This window comes from Homalodisca vitripennis, unplaced genomic scaffold, assembly GCF_021130785.1.
Source record: "Homalodisca vitripennis isolate AUS2020 unplaced genomic scaffold, UT_GWSS_2.1 ScUCBcl_5607;HRSCAF=12408, whole genome shotgun sequence".
In the NCBI taxonomy this organism is placed as follows: Eukaryota; Metazoa; Arthropoda; class Insecta; order Hemiptera; family Cicadellidae; genus Homalodisca; species Homalodisca vitripennis.
In genome coordinates, this window is record NW_025781717.1 from 26,877 (window position 1) to 34,875 (window position 7,999).

The window sequence follows — 7,999 nt, forward strand, 5'->3', positions numbered from 1 at the left end:
ATTATTTAATTTAAAATCTCCTATTACATTTAACATATTTATACTATCTAAGTTGTCTGTAATAAATTGCATTGAACACTTTTTAGTACTTAAAAGTTCTCTGAATTCGTTTTTCATTTAAGGATTCGTTTTCACTTAAGGAAAATATCAACATTTGTTTAACATATTTAGGTAATTCAAAGAAGTCTTTATAACTATTTCCTGTGGTAAGTTCTTTAAATGCTAGAAACTGAAGTGATTTTGGAGAGTTCATGTTGTTTGGTGACTATTTAGTAGAAAAGTTTTTTATTTAAGAAAAATAATTTGCTAAATTCATATTATTCTCTTTCATTCCTTCTAAAACTTCAAAAATATACTCTTTCGCTGATGAAAAATCTCGATTTCTTCCGGAATAATCTTTGTAATCATATACAAAATATCCTAAATAGTTGAATAATAAAATAAAATCATTTCTCTTTATCTCGGTAGTTGAAATATAAACATAAACATTTGCGCTGAAAAATTTATATCTCGGTAGACTTAGTTCCATAATCTCTATTTATAAAAAAATCTTTTTGTTTAAATGGAAGAGTACAATGCCAACTGTTACAAGTGTTATAATAGAGGAGAAATTATTGATAAAAAATATTTTGTTTGTAGAGATTGTAATTTAATTTTGTATGAAAGACCTAAACCTAAGAAATTTCGAAATAAATTAACACATTTGAATAACCTGCTTACAAAATTGCAATATGGAGACAAGAAGCAAACAAAATTTGTTACAGAATTTAGAAAACAGAATAAAAATTTTTACTTATCTCTTGGAACCATTGACAAAATTATTTTCCTTTTCAAAGAATACATTAGGTTTGTTGGTTTAAATACACACGTTTATTATGAAAAGATATTACCTGTATTTTTTTATTATCTAGATGTAGAATTTGTTTATGATTTTGAACCAGAAATCCTCGATGATTTTATAGTACATTTGGAGAAATTAAACGAAGAACCTCTTGAAAAGAATGCGGTTTTACTCACATTCTCCCCGACTTCTCGAGTGAAGGTTAGCGAATTTCATTTTTTCCGTCTTTAAATTTTTTCTATTTAAATGGAGTTCTTGAAAGAGTTAAATGATATTGGTGAATGTAAGTTTAAAGAGTATAAGAAGTTAAATGAATTGGAAGAAAGGAAGAAACATAGAATCTTGAATTTGGAGAAAATGAAAGATAAATTCGGGTTTACAATAATTGCCGAGTTGGAAGATTGTAAAGTACACTTGCCGAACAGATTTTTGACTGTTTTGGGTGAGAAAAAGATTAAAGAATTAAACAAAAATGAAAAATTACACTTGATTGTTACTGGAAAGAAGACTATTAAAGATAAAGACTGTGTTACAATTAACTTTGTAGAATAAAGATTTTTTATTAAGATTTCTGGATTTTTTCATTAAAACAGCTTATAAATGTAGAAGCAAACATTGAACAGTAAAACAGCTAAAGATTCGGTTATTTAACATTCGTGCTTTCCTGTTAGATTTCTTAGATTTGTTTATTGTTCAATGGACAGTATTTTACATTGATTTTCTGTCTGTCCCAAAAGTGGTCTAGAACCGGCATATTCATATCTACTTATATATATATATATATATATATATATATATATATATATATATATATATATATACACACACTGTATGCAGAAAATAAACGCGCAGAGGCTTCTTTAAACAATAAAAGGAAAAGATTTCACATAATCCTTTAATATTTCGACTAATTGTAGTTTTCAAAAAGGTTACAAAAGAAGAAAATATAAACTTTTTATACACACTCTTTTATTATATACACTTTTTGTATCCTTTTTTGCTTATATAAACTTTTTATATCCTTTTTTTTCTTTCATTGTGTATATATATATATATATATATATTTTATATATATATATATTATATATATAGGTGGTTTATTATATATATATAACCCTGGTAACATTGTACCGGCAACTTGAACTCACAATAAAAAAAGTACATTAACCAGGAACGCGAAGATTTTATTATTCAAACCGCAGAAAAATCACTTACGTAGGCCGACTTACAAGCTATGGTTTGGTAGAGGCACGAGGGCATGTCCCGCTCCCGGACAATAGGCCCTCACAACTAAATACTAAGTGCTGGTACAAATCTTTATGGCAACATCAAACTCCTCCAAAGGGTAAACTAGAGTTGTATATAGAGATCGAAGTGATCTACGCGTAGATAGAAAGCGTGGTCATTGTTCAGATTCAGATGAATATACTAGAAGAAAATACAGTGGTAACAAGCCTATTGAAAAAAACCCATGCCTAAATTAATATATTGTTATCATTAGACATAAAGAAGAAGGGAAACCTCTAAGTAGGTTTAGCCCATTCTTGATGAATAAAGCCTTAGTCTGAGCAGGTGGACAGCCAAAATTAGTCAAAACAATATAAATGGAGCATTGATGGCCGAAGCGGCAAATGACAATTACTGAAAATGGACAGCTTTTTCAATGAAATTCCTGTGGTCGTTGAGTCTCACAAATCTCTCAACACATCGAAATGAACTGTCTTTAGTCTAGATTTATTTGATGTTGCTGCGGATGAAATCAAGCAAGAAATAAGCAGTTGCCAGTTTGCTGATGTGGTGAGAATTATGAAAAACGAAAGAGTAGTTCTTTGATCTTTTCAGTGCCTTACCCACCTATTTACATAAAAGCAGGTTATTTGTCGCTTCAATATGTGCCCTATCTTTAGATGTGTTATAAGTGCCAGAAGTTCGGTTACTCAAGTGCCAAGAATTACACAATGACAAAGCCTGTACCATCATACTAGGTATATATTGTATAACATAGATATTGTAAAAACAGCATCGATCTGTCGCTTCCAATTCTCGGAAAATAATACATTGTAAGACTCTTGGTGTAATTGGAAAACGTAAAACTATTAGTATATTTATTTTTTTGGACGAGATCTTTTAACATCGTCAATATTAGTTAAATATTAATTTTAATTTCCCCATCTGCACTTCGGAAATGCCCTAACGTTTGAATAATTATGTAATAACATTTTTCCTTACAACATGTTATTTATTTCCTCCAACACAAAAATGACTACAGTTTAAAACTGGATCTATTGAAATGATCGTTCTAAATTTTCACATTCTACTATTGACTTTTTAATATAACTTACTGTAATTGAGCATTTATGTCGAATTGTATCGGCATGTTGCCTTTTTGAACAAATTCACGAGATTTTGGAAATGTATTAGTCTAATATACCAATAACGATTATTCTACCAGCAACAGTTGGTGAAGAGTAAATTTAATAATATTTTATCTCAGAGGTGTAATATTTTCTATAAAAAGTTTAATTTATTTTCAGATGAATCTGGTGTGGGTGGCGTTATTTGTGCTCGCTGCAGGGAAAAGTGACTGCGCGCGCATTCTTGTTATGCAACCTCACAATGCCAGGAGTCACAGTATAGTTGTGGAGCCATTGTTTGAGGAACTGGCTTCTAGAGGACACCACCTTACATTAGTCACCAGTTTCCCACATAAACCTCCTCTACCAAATTTGTACGAGATAGACGTGTCTTACAGGCTAAGACCTATGATCAGCAATTTCAGTTTTGAAGCAATCAATAAATTAATGCCAAACGCTTTCCAATCCCCACTGTTCATGTCAGACCTCGAGCTGTACCTGTGCAACAATTCGTATTCCGAACCACAGGTCCAAAAACTGTTGGATTCAGACGAAAAATTCGATTTAGTGATAACAGAAATTTTCTCTTCCGACTGTTTTGCCCCACTCGCTCACAGATTTAATGCCCCTCTCGTTTCAGTCGTGACAAGCTGTTCTCTGCCGTGGGTGGCCGATAGGGTTGGCCTCCCTGATAATCCGTCTTACATCCCCAACTATCTCGCTGGACTCCCCACCAACATGGACTTATACCAAAGCGTGTACAACACCGTCTTGTTAGTCTGGGCTAAATTGGTCCACAGGTATTACGCTTTACCTCAGTCACAAAAAATATGGCCAATGAAGTATACGGTAGTTCTACTCCACCTATAAACGAACTAATTAAGAATACATCATTAGTTTTGGTCAACAGTCACATTTCTCTATCTCTCAGCCGTCCTTTTCCTCCTAATGTCGTAGAGATTGGAGGTATACATATACGAAACACCTCGAACTCATTGCCGAAGGTAAATAACTATTTTTATTATCAATCATTACCAAGTACTCATAGAGTAATTGTGAAATGGTGATAATATTCAAATTCCTGTTATATATTGCCACCCCGAGAATGTAGTTGATTTGGTCCAAGCCAAGCTTTATCGTAAAAGGGAGCAATTTGAGGAAAACAAATTTTGGCTTGTTTAATGGGATATGTCAATAGTATATCGTCTCATTTCACGTTCCACAATTGCTCATCATTCTCCTTTTGCTTGTTCTCATACTAATATAAAGTCAAACTGGAAAATTGTTAAAAGAATATGTTAAGATAGACGATTAGATTTAAATCTATTCAGACGGACGTCGATTCAAGATTTCAGGATTCACTCAGTGACAGTACTAAGCGGAATGTGAAATGGAACTAAACTCAACATGCGTACATACATTTTTATTAATAACAATATATTTTATGATATCCGTATTATAATTGTATACTTTATATTGTTGCATACTTCACATAATTCTTTGTTGAATCAACAATGTATTTAAATTTTAAAAATATTTATTCTTTCCAGGATTTGCAGGATATCTTGGACAAATCAACTCAGGGAGCTGTTGTGGTCAGTTTTGGTTCTCTAGTCAGAATGTCTACCCTCCCTGAGCAGATAATCAATAAGTTTATGAAGGCATTCTCCTCTGTTCCTCAAACTGTTATTTTTAAGTATGAAGATGATCTACAAGGAGTTCCTTCAAACGTCGTTATAAGACAGTGGTTGCCGCAAAAAGAAATTCTTGGTAACTTTTATAGCCTACTAAATCCTTCATAATAACTGTAAAATGCCAGCCTAATTGTCAGTTGCATCTAATTATCTTTATAATTCTTTTAAATGTGTGTGGTGATAACCTTTATTAATTCTGTAACCTTTATTTGTTCACAAAGAGTAAATGGGATGGATAGTTCCAAAGAATTTTACACGTGTTAAAATTATTCTCCTTATTTGATAAATAAGGTTTAATTTATACAGTTTTATCATCACTTATACTACTTTGCTGTATTCACCATCCAAATATATCACTAGTCATTATATCAGTATTAATTAAATGTAAATGGTGAAACACATCTTTTTATAATATATTTTTATTACAAATGTTTGGGAAAATGGTTAATTAAGAAGACAAGGCCTTATGCTATGATCTAGGGCTTAAGCTTGCTATCTGTCTAGCTTACTCGGCTGTCACAATCTAGAAGTTTATGCTGATAACTTTAACGAATAATCATTAAAGTTTAGTCTTATCTACTTCATTGTTTGCTTTTCAATGTTGAAACAAACTAATTTCAAGACTTGACATATGTGTAGCACACAAGAACGTGAGAGCGGTTTTCGGCCATGGAGGGTTGTCTAGCACAATTGAAACCGTCTATTTTGGAAAGCCTCTCATTGGTCTACCGTTTTTCGCTGATCAATATTTGAATGTAAAGGGGATGGTGAGTCTAGGAGCAGCTGTCCAACTTAACATGGATGATCTTTCAGAGGAAAACATTGGAGCAGCCATCAAAGAGGTTATTAACAATCCAAAGTAAGTTATTTTCTAAAATTATTGTAAATACGTTAGTTAGCTTTCATACACCTTAGTTAAGGATCAACAAAAGTATTTTATTTTGCTGAGTCTTGTTTATTACGTAATAGACAAAATAACACTAGAAGAACTTTCAGTCCTATAACAAAATTCACATTTCCTGAACGTTTAATGAGTAATTAAAATCGCAGCAACAACGAAATTTTATAGAATTTTTCAAAAAGATTTAAATTGTTTGTAAAATATCTAAAAGGCTAAAATTCTAACGCAGATAAATTATTGAATTATTAAATAAATTTTCAAGCATACATTTTATTCGATACCATGTTTAAACTATTTATAAATATAATCAGAGATAACAACGTCATTAAACCATAACCATTATAGCTGTAGTCTTGACTGTCTGAACTTTCCCCGACCACAAGTGAAACCACAGTCATATTGAAGATTTCCGCTTTTAGATTATGCCAACCGGTATTTTTAGCTTTATGTATTTTATTTGGTTTTGTACTATTTGTTTGTGTCACTTTGTTTGTATATTTTTACTTGCATGATGATTTGTTAAACAAACATCATGTAGTTTTACCTTACTATTGACGAAATAATCAATATCACCTACAACTATAGCATAAAGATACCAGTAGGGATGAAATCTATAACTGTCCTAAAATGTAATTGGATTAGTATGATGTCATTATAAAAATTGAAAACCAAACACCTCCTCTCCTATTATCCTGTTCTAACTGATCCAGAATTGGATCACCAATTCAACAAGCGAAATTAAATTATCAGCTGAATCGAAACAATTAAACTTACTGTTTCTCAATACCAAAGCCTACATCTCTATAAAAATTTACAATAAAGGAACCCCTTGCATTACACCATAGTGTGATCGGGATCATTTTGGGACATATCACCTTGCATTTTTAAAATACTGTTCAGCTCACCAATAAATTTATTTGGTTTAAGAACTGCAAGAATGGATTAAGGTACTCTCATGTACATTCGTATACATTTCCTCGACCATGTAATTAAAAGGATTAACAGAAATAAATCTGTGAAATGCTCTTAGTATAATCTCAATCAGTTATCTTAATTATTTTCTTCTTAATTAATTTCAAGGACGGATTATCATGTAAACAACCGTTGATACGATATTGCCATATTAACATCTTGCTGAGCACGCAACATAGGTAAACAACCTTACTATCGGTTACAACCGGTATAATCAACGGTAGGAATATCGGAAATTACACAAGCATAAATTTTATACAACAGCTAAAGTTGAAATCCTACTATTAGGCCTACTACTATTTTTTTATTGTGTTTTATATCGACAAAAATCACACTACCCCAATCATAGGGTGGCAAGCATAAATCTGACACCCTTGGATCCTTTCTTTTGTGTTTTTGGATTAAAAAAGAATTTTCTCTTTACAAAGTGAGGTTAAGACAGTACACAGTTACGTGACGTAATAGCCTGAGGAAACATTTAAAGATTAAGTATTATTCTATTAAATATTTAAATTGTATTCATTGTTTGAATAATATTCGTCTGAGAACGAAAACAGGGATGGCAATTGTGTTTATTATCATGGTCCAGGTTTACCTAGATATGAAGAACATGCTTTACTTAACAAAGTTTCTATTTACAACATAAGCAGAATATAAAGTCACATAACTCATTTGTTAAATATTCACTGTATTTTCAGATACACAGAGAATATCAGGCGACTGTCAAGGCAATTCCGGGACCGGCCTATGTCAGCAATGGAAACAGCAGTGTACTGGATAGAGTATGTCATCAGACATCAAGGGGGCGCTACACTTGCGACCGGCCTCTGTCAGTCTGCCGCTCTACCAGTACTTACTACTCGACGTCATCGCAGTGCTATTTCTCCCAGTGTTCCTTCTCCTGTACTTTATCTACTTTTTGTTCTTCAGGGCTGTAGAAGTTAGTCCCAACGATCACAAGAACTATAAACTAAAGAAAAACAATTAAAAGCTCTGTTGTAACTCATTTTGATACACAGAAAACACTTTTTAAATAACAAATAATACATTTAATCTTCTTATCCATTGTATTTATTAAAATTTGTTTTAAATATAAGTTTTAATTTAAAATAGACAGTACTAAATGGGTAACTACAGTTTCCTGTTTTACAAATTCTTAGATATTTAACTAAATCGAAAATTAATCATATATTTGATTATATTTTTATAGTATACTCATATGATATCTACAGAACGG

The 7,999-nt window shown here is 31.8% G+C and overlaps 1 pseudogene; it reads left to right on the plus strand.

Annotated features, from left to right (window-relative positions):
- Positions 1 to 3,370: 3,370 nt before the first annotated feature.
- Positions 3,371 to 7,881, plus strand: LOC124373450 (annotated as a pseudogene).
- The last annotated feature ends 118 nt before the right edge of the window (positions 7,882 to 7,999 follow it).